Genomic DNA, 10558 nt, shown 5'->3' on the forward strand with positions numbered 1-10558 from the left:
AAGTACTGCTATTCTCTGTTCGTCCATCAGCAGGCCGTGTCTCATAATCTATGATAGATAGATAATTGAAAGTTTTTCACAGATTATGTTTTTGTGTTGTCGATATAATATCTTACCCCCATAAACTTATTTGGTGACAAAACCCACCTTCTTTTTTGTTTATCACATAAACGATTTGCTTATCTTTAGTCTATTAAAATTTTACGTAGCCCTTAGTGACGCGAGAAGATGTATGAAAACATTGAAAGTTAATCCCCAGGTGGCGGTTTCCATCATCGTCTCTAAAAATTGATAACTACTTAAAGAAAAATTAGTCAAACCCGCATTAAGGAATCGAATCCTTGTGTCACGGGAATTTTCAAGAAACATTGAAGTTACATGCACAAAGACACCTAGACTTAGGACTTGTCTTTCTTCCTACTCGGGTATCAAAAATTCGCTCTGAGTGGGTTTCTGGAACTGTGACCTCAACCACTAGGCTATACTATCCGTGCAGACACTTTGTATTACACATACAAATTACAAATGCACGCCAAATACTAAAACAACGTTACTCGCACAATGTTTTCCTACGCGGATATCGAACCCAATGACACATGACGCCTAATATTTATTGGCGTGGTGACTGACCGATGACGGTACCTCGGCCACGCGGTTATATTGAGGCATCAAGGGATTTATAAAAGGTCAATGTGACATGAGATTTGGTTCACCGCGTACCGCGGAGTGCCGTGTGTAATTTCTTTGTACCATTGACCCATCCTTGCTAATTCAGTGACGTGTGGATTTGAAATATATTTTGTTGATTAACTGAATAAACTTGGTATGAAACGGTTTATTGAACTTAAAATCATCAAAATGATTGTTCAAGTGCGAGTTGAGGTCGTGGCGCTGATTCCGTACAAGTAAGTGAAAGGAAATCAAATCGGTATCCACTCATCCTCAAATTTATCCACGGATCACGGATCGACCACATCAAGTGTAGCTTAACCTGTGATCAATCAATTTATTCAGTTGTTGCAGTTTTGCGATGAGGTCCCCGTACATACGTGTAATAAGACGCCAATGTTTTTGCCTTTGTCTTTAAAAAAAAAACGACTCCTGCAGTAAGGAATTTAATCCTTGTGTCACAGGGGGTTTCACATACAGAATAATCACATGCACAAAGACATCTAGACTCGGAACGAGCATTCGTGGATCACACAAATTTTATGCTTGTCGGGTTTAGCGTGGTAACCTCAACCACTCGGCTATCCGTGCAGCCGGAACAGCCTTTAAATATTTTATCTAAAACGCATATATGTATGTATTACTTCATAATACATGTAAACATAAATTCAATTGGCCATTGAACTCCGAAACCAATGGCTGGTAAATTCTAACACATTTTCGAATCTACAAAATTATATCAATTTTGCGTCGTAACTATTTACATCTCATAAAATTCTATTGAAAATTCTTGGAAAGGCGCTAAAACGCGTAAATTGATTATCGGCTGTTCTCTTTATAGAATTCGCTGAAAAAGGTTTTTTCCTCCAAATAAATTTTGAATTGAGTCCAAATTCAGTGTTTGCTATCTGATAATAACGATGGAAGCTGAAACTGTTATCCTAATAAATATATAATTTCAAGACTTTTATTAATATTGGTTCATTGTCATTTTCCGGGTACGGAACCAGAGGTTAAAAACGAAATAATATTACTGAGCACCATCGATTTACCACAGATTATGTTCTTCTGTTGCTTCTATACAAACAAATAATGAAATAACAAATTAATAAATAATAAGAAAAATATGTCTTGACTGGAAAATAGTTTCTTGCTTCAGAAAAAATACAAAAATAAAACCAGTAAATGCTCCTCAGCAATAGGTACGACTCACGCTTAACCAGTTTTTATTAGCAATTTTATTTTGTCGCTCAACTACGCCTATTTGTTACCGTAACAACAGCTGTTGCCTAATGCCGATCTTCTAAGTAATGTTTGTGTTGGCAGCAACAGAAATACATCGCTTGCATAGTTACCGGCACTGATCTTGAGCGCTCGGCGGAAGACTGGGGATCGCTTTACGCATCGTACACTCATGACAAAATAAAACGCCAATCAATTGAATTATTGAATTTCATGCAACTGCATCAAAGTACCGCGCCTCAATTCATATCGCAAAATTGACTCAAAAATCACTTCTGCGCAAGTAGGTACAGGTTAGCGCTCAAGATCCGTGCCGGTAACTATAACAATTTCAAGTGACTAGCTGTCAAGGTTCATGAGGTACAGTCTGGTAATAGACAGATGGACGGGCATATAGAACAGTACGTTTACCTCAGAAATAGGGTTCCATATTTACTCTATAAAAACGGAACGCTAAAAACAGAATCATGTCAAGGTCAATGTCAAATTAACACAATAACTAGACAGTTTAGTGGTGGTATATTAAAGTTATAGAACCAAAACAGGATTTATTCGAAACTCGCGTTTCGCCCGCGGTTTCGCCCGCGTCGAGGTCAGTTATATCGCGTTTCCAAGAGAACTCTTCAAAAGTCCAGGATAAAAACTATCCTATGTTCTTTCTCAAAGTCAACTCTATCCCTGTACCAAATTTCATTAAAATCAGTTCAGTGGTTTAGGCGTGAAAGCGTAACAGACAGACAGACAGACTTACTTTCGCATTTATAATATTAGTAGGGCTGAGGTGTGAATAAAAACTGTTCGTGTTTAGTTTTCATTTAGTAAATACTTAAATAATTAGCCTCATTGTCAAAAATGAATTTGACATTGAAGTACAATAAAATCTCGGAGGAAATTGTTGTTCTTGTCTTGTGATTTTTCTTGCTTACAATCTATTGTATGATGTATTAGACTGATGTCAGATACACTAGTTTTTACTCGCGGTTCTGACTGCACAAATGTTGCTTTTCCGCTGGATATTCAATTTTTTTTTTAATACATCAAATTCGAACGTTTTCTGTCAAGGCAATAATAATAATAATATTGATGTTATGTTGATGTTGAGCAATCGTGTGAACGAATAGAAGAAATGGGGGCTATTGATATTAGTCCCCAAGAAGTAGCCAATGCAGTCCGTCCGTTGGCCAATTGGAAAGCCCCGGGCCCGGATGGACTGCATAACTTCTGGTTGAAATGGCTACCAAGTTCACATGGTTGCTTAGCATCCCAATTCCAATCTGCCGTAGACTCGGGCGTGCTCCCACAGTTCTTCACTACTGGTTCCACCCATCTGCTCCACAAAACAGGTAGTACCACGGACCCCAAAAATTATAGACCCATTACATGTTTACCCACCATCTACAAACTGCTTACATCCATTCTGAGAGAAAAGATTAATGACCATATTGAACGGTTTTCTATCATGTCTGCCTCTCAGAATGGATGTAGGAATGGGTCACGTGGTACTAAGGAGCTACTCCTTATTGATATGACTATTTGCCAACAAGTTCGCCGCTCCAAAAAGGGTGTGTCGACATGTTGGATAGATTATAAGAAGGCCTATGATTCGGTGCCACATGCATGGCTCATGAGGGTGCTAGAGTTGTATAAAATCAATACAACTCTACGCACTTTTTTGAAGTCATGTATGGGGCAATGGACTACGGTGCTTCACTATCCAGGATGTCGGGATATCCAAAAGAGCGGTCAACTTATTAGGATTGAGCGGGGAATATTTCAAGGTGACAGTTTGAGTCCCCTGTGGTTCTGTTTAGCCTTGAATCCTCTTAGCACTCTGCTTGAGAATTCAAGGCTGGGCTATTCGTTGCGGAGAGGAAGCCAGGTAATCTCCCACTTGTTGTACATGGATGACCTGAAATTGTTTGCTTCCAACAAGTTGCAACTGATGAAGTTACTGAAGATTACTGAAAGCTTCAGTAATTCCATCAGAATGGAATTTGGTGTTGACAAATGTGCAGTCATGCATGTAAAACGAGGTGGGATTGTAGAATCCCAGGGCATACAGCTCTCGGATTCTATAAACCTTAGGTCCCTCTCCTCAACGGAAACCTACAAATACTTGGGTATGTCAGAGGCGTTAGGCATTAATGTCGCTGACATGAAACAATCGTTACAGACACGTTTCTTTGGCCGCCTGAATAAGGTACTAAAAAGTTCCTTATCGGGCGGTAACAAGGTGCGTGCCTTTAATGGTTGGGTCATGCCAGTGATAATGTACTCCTTTGGCATACTCAAGTGGACACAGACCGAACTGGACGCCTTGGATAGAAGAGTCCGCACACTGCTCACCGCAAATCGAATGCACCACCCGCGATCATCGGTAATGAGGTTATATATCCCGCGAAAGTGTGGGGGTCGTGGCTTCCTAAATGCCAAGACCCTCCATAATCGCGAGGTATGTAACCTCAGGGAGTATTTCCTCCGAGTGGACGTGGGGATGCACCGAGATGTGGTGGCAGTGGATAAGGGCTTCACTCCGCTCTCTCTAGGTAAAGAGAACTGGCACAAACCTGTCGTACTAAGCGTCAAAGACCGCAAAGATGTATGGCAAAGCAAGGAGCTACACGGACGCTATTATCGGACCCTTCACGGGGCCGATGTAGATTTCTTAGCGTCCGTGGCCTGGCTACGCTTCGGAGATCTCTTTGGAGAAACCGAAGGGTTTGTATGTGCAATTATGGATGAAGTTATCATGACGAATAACTACCGAAAATATATAATTAAGGATGGTACAGTTGACATCTGTCGGGCATGTCACTGTCCCGGTGAATCCTTGAGACATATAGTTTCGGGATGTTCTCGTCTTGCTAACGGTGAATACTTGCACAGACATAACCAAGTGGCCAGGATTATCCATCAGCAGCTTGCTCTGAAATACAAACTTGTGGAATCTGAGGTGCCGTACTATAAGTATGTGCCCGACCCAGTTCTCGAAAGTGGTCATATCACACTGTACTGGGATCGATCTATCATCACTGACAGGACTATTGTTGCCAATAAGCCTGATATAGTGGTGATCGATCGATCAGAGCGTCGGACAATGATTATTGATATCACTATCCCCCATGACGAGAACCTCGTGAAAGCAGAAAAAGAAAAACAATTGAAATATTTGGATTTAGCTCACGAGGTTGTCGACTTGTGGGAGGTGGACTCGGCAATCATTGTCCCGATAGTCGTAAGTGCCAATGGCTTAATAGCCAAGAGCCTCGATCAACATCTTCGGAGGCTCTCGTTGGGCGTCTGGGTCAAGGGTTTGATTCAGAAAGCGGTACTTCTGGACACGGCGCGCATCGTGAGGAGGTTCCTCTCTCTGGAGCCCTGACCACCGGCAGCTTGGGCCCTGTTCCCGTTGCCGGTTGGACACTATTTTTTATATTTTTAAATGTATGTTGTTTTTATATATATTTAAAAATGTAATTTATATGTATTTTAATGAAATAAAGGAAATAATAATATATCCTGGGACAACTCACACACGGTTACCTGATCCCAAGCTAAGCAGAGCTTGTGTTATGGAAACCAGACAACTGATAAACTTACTTATATATTTTTAAATACATGGTATTATAAATACATGGATAGATAAATTACACCCAGACACCAGAACAAATGATCATGCTCATCACACAAACATTTGTCCTGGGCGGGAATCGAACCCACGACCTCCGGTATAGCAGTCAGGGTCACTAACCACTAGACCAACAGGCCCGTCAATGTTTGAATATTTTCGATGATATGCCTCTTTTTACATAATATCATTGATACTAGGTTTCTTGAATACAAGGGCGAATATAAATATGTTTATCCGTTCAAGAGCAACGATACCATAGATGTCATTGGGATGAAACTTATACCACTGTTTAAGAGAAATTACTTTAGGTTAAGGTGAGAAGTAAATAAAATAATTTATTTAAGTCCCTTTTCATTCACGGGATAACTTAATGGGAAAAGACGCATTTTAATACAAATACAAACATAGGTTTAACAAACAGACACCGTGTTGAGAACGTAAATGTGATACCAGTACTATACTTTACTTACTAGATTCGCCTGTTGGTCGCGTGGTTAGTGAACCTGACTGCTATACACGGAGGTCATGGGTTCGATTCCCACTAGGACAAAGGTTTGTGTGATGAGCACGATCACCTGTTATCAGTTGTCTAATAGTCATAATACAAGCTCTGCCTAGTTTGAGACTAGCATTGTGTTAAAGTTGTGGAATATTCCTATTATACTAGTGAGATAATCATTAACCCGAACCTACGGGAGAAACGACATATTTAATTACTCTCTTTCCACATTGGTTACAAAATCTAAGTACCATAAAACAATATTAATATCACGTCTGAAGTACATAAAATAATTATAATTAACATCGTCACGCTAATTACGTCACTTTCCACCTTCAATAAATAGGAAGGGGCACGTTTGACATCTATCGTTGGCAATTTAACACTCGCATTATTTTGAAAGCGCGTAATTGTTGAGTGCCAGGGCGCGTTGTAATTTGATTTATGTCTGTCAATTAGTGAATTCATTAAAATGATGAAGATAAGTTACTGTCAATGAAATTTATTGTTGCCAACGTGTTAACGTTTCGTCTTCTTATTTTAGTCGTTATGTTTATTTTATTTTTATATTTTGTTGGGGTATTTATTCCGATGTTTGTATCTAGTCCTCTTTTCTTCCACAGTTCTTTATACATATCTATATTGCCGTGTCCTACGGGGTCCATAGTGTACTATACTAATAATTTATAACACCTTGTTAACCCATGGAGTGCAATAAAAGTATTCACCGTTTTCAACAGTATATCACCAGCCCAAGCGTTCAGGTCATTCCGCAACCACTACATAGATTATAGGCTTACTTCATTTTTATTATAATTATTGTATGGAATTAGTTCTGATCATTTTGATCTATCATAACAACATCACAGTCCTTCTTAACATAGGCCTGCTACAAATTGCGCTATAACAGACTCCTCCGTGTGCCACATCGAGATCAAGTAAGTACCCTTTTTCAAATCAGAGCACTGTCAGGTTATGCATCTCAGTGTCTTCTGCTGATCCGTAGTTTCAATTCAAAGCTCTTCTGCCCCAACGACTGATCGGTACATTGATAGACATGTCCAGTCCACTGTCATATCAGGTTGCTAACTCTACAATCTGTTGCTATGTCATTAGGATCAGCTGATGACTTTCTTTTCTGTTAGACCATTCAAAATTTGAAGTGCCAATGGTCTACTGCAATACATCCTTCCATGTTCATTGATTGAAGCTGTTTAAAAATATGATATCCATTTAAGAGACGCGTCTTATAAGCTACGTTCCATAGGTTAGGTTGTGGGAAGAGACCGCAGTAGTTTAGATAACAAGCTTTATCTCCGTTAGCGGGATACTATGTCTCGGTAAGGCGCTGGTATTTTGCCAACTTGCTCCTTAATGTAAACATTTGCACCTAAACTTCTGGAAAATTTACGTGGATTTTACACCAATTTCCAGATAATAGTTGTGTTAAATGTTAAGGCTTAATTTTTTTTTTGTTATATTAATAAACTTACCTCTCCCAAAGAGGTAGCTTTCGCATGTAGTTCGAGGGAGCTACCTGTTTAGGTCATCAATTCATTGAGGTAGAGCGCGTTTCCCTCTTCGTGGTCTCGACAAGACCCGTCTATCGTGACGGCTGTAGCTCCTTCAACAGATATGACCAGCTCATTATACAAGCTGTAGGTCAATCCAGTTGTATTAAGCAATAGTTTTGAAAAAGAATCTTGCGCCTTTAAAGAAAGTAGAGCCTTGCGCATTTTAGTTAACGAATAGAATCATCGACTTTTCCCCCCTCTTACCGTTGCGTTGTCTTACAAAATTTGCGCTTTTCGGTATTTCACAAAAGAATTTGATTAGTCGGTACGATACGATTTTTTTCTTTTATCTCATGAAAAAAACAAATTAAAAGTTACAGTAAGTTGTAATCTTGTGTGACATCACATAAATTGTATTAATTATCAAAATAAAACTTCGTATCCATTTTTTTAAACCTTCCTTCCACGAGCTATTTTAAGCCCAACACCCCGATATCCAAAAATAAACCTAAGTCAGTTTTTCAACTAAACTTTAAACGTCATTTACTGCTAAACGCTGTTTATTTTCCATTTCAACAGACTCTGGGATAAATTCAAATGGGTAATGTGATTTTGAGAACAATTAATGAGTACCATCTAAGCTTCAAGGGATAAGAGAGGGTGGGTAATTGAAAAACTTTGGCAAAACCACCGCTGTTCACTTGGGTAACCAGTACTATGAAACTCGAAGCAAGACTGTTCGTTGCGGAAACGAGAGGAGGCTGTATGCAGCGTAGTACTGTCTCACTCACACTATGGTAACAGTTATATTTTGCTAGCTCTTAGTAAAAGTACAGGTAATCGGTTTTGTGTGTGCGAGTTTAAAACATATTTTTGGGTTGTGTGATTTTTAATGAACTTGATTTCTAAAAAAGGTTTTCGTGAGATCTTTTATTGTGAGGCACAATAACTGATGACTTTAGAAGTAAAAATATAATTTAAATTGAAATTATGTTTTAAAAGTTGTTTTTCTAGATTTTCTTAATCTCACCCTTTACTTTTGGAACGCTAAAAATATACACCTGACTGCTTTCAGACATAAATAAGACAAAACATTGATGACAATTTCAGAAGGTCAAATTGATTTAAATCTGTTTCGACATACGTACATTAAATTTACATCTCAACCAACGTAAACGCCATTTACCATAAACATTACAAACTACTCTGGATTATAATAATATATCTCGAATCTTGAGGGATACTGAGATGTAGGAAATTAGCCAAACATCTTTAGGGCAAGTTCCCGAAGTAAAGCAAATATCTCGTAACGGTACAATATGATGAATGACTAACATCCACTCTGTATTCCGAAATGGTTTGTAACTAAGTTCTATGGGTGTATACGGGGGAGAAATTTGAACGGGCTCTATGTATTTAGATAAAATTGTGCATTTGTTCAACCAGTTCACTTTAGCGTGTACAAGATTTAATCTATACTAATATATAAACCTGAAGAGTTTGTTTGTTTGTTTAAAAGCGCTGATCTCAGGAACTACTGGTTCAAATTGAAAAATTCTTTCTTTTATCGAGGAAGGTTTTAAGCTATATACCATCTCGCTGCGACTAATAGGAGCGAAGATACAATGGAAAATGTGTCAAAATCTTCGAGGGCTTCTGTTCAAAAATTCCTAACTTATATCTTGTAACCACGCGGACGAAGTCGGGGGCAACAGCTAGTAAATAGTATTAACATTATTGATTAATTTCTCACGGTTCAGTTATTTTTGTCGGCTTTAGGAATGTTTTAAAGGGACTTAAGGGGGGTCAAATTTTGTATGATAAGTTTCATTAGAGTTCAAATAGTAAGAGAAAATAAAAATATAATTTCTAGCGTTTCTTTCCCGTCCGTGTATTTTAAGATAAAAGCGCCATGTCTGTTCATAGCTAATAATAGTAATCATACAATATTAAACATAACGCAATATTAATATTACGCTTTTAGGGTTTAAACAGGGTTAAAACGGAATCCTATTAATACGACTCCTGTTTGTACGCAGGCTTCTGTATATTACTATTAAATAGTTGACAATTTCACAGAAGACATGTTTTTGCCGGTGGTAGAGCAAAAAAAAGTCACTGAGGTTCAGCAATGTTTGTTGAGGTAATAAATTTAATTAGAGCACTTTTTAACCGAGTTTATACGGTGCTCTCAGAGTATGGAATACAACTCGGGTTTATGTAGACATTGTTGTTCACTCAAATATTTATTTAAAATTAATTTGTCTAAAAAGCTATTGATCCGTCAGATAAAATTACACGAAAACTGTTAAACACATTTTTTGTAACATGAACAAAAAATGATTATGTTAAATCAAGTCAAAATCACGTCACCGACAAGTGACGTCATTAGCCACCCTTCCATTATATTACCATATTTTATGCAATTTATCTTAGTATTAATACATTGCTTTGACGAAAAAAAGAACATAATATCAAATTATTTTTAGAAAATAACCTGACCAACAAATTACCTATACTCTTCGTGTTAAAAATCCTATTTTAAATGTGAACTACATAAACTATCAAAACGCAGGAAATCCATACATTTAATCATACCATATGTACAGTTTCAATTAATATACTAAAATCCATACTAATCTATATCTATACTAATATATAAAGCTGAAGAGTTTGTTTGTTTGAACGCGCTAATCTCAGGAACTACTGGTCCAAATTGAAAAATTCTTTTTGTGTTGAATAGACCATTTATGGAGAAAGGTTTTAAGCTATAAACCATCATGCTGCGACTAACAGTAGCGAAGATACAACGGAAAATGTGAAAAAAACAGGGCAGGTATAAATCATAACTTATATCTTCTACCCACGGGGACGAAGTCGCGGGCAACAACTAGTGTCATTATAAATCCAATTCGCGAATCTATTTATAGGTGCGATATGACCACAAAGTAAAATTTAATATCGATTGAAAATTATTAGAATTCCAACGCGCGTTGACGGGTT

Source organism: Trichoplusia ni, chromosome 5 (assembly GCF_003590095.1).
Source record: "Trichoplusia ni isolate ovarian cell line Hi5 chromosome 5, tn1, whole genome shotgun sequence".
NCBI classification, from domain to species: domain Eukaryota; kingdom Metazoa; phylum Arthropoda; class Insecta; order Lepidoptera; family Noctuidae; genus Trichoplusia; species Trichoplusia ni.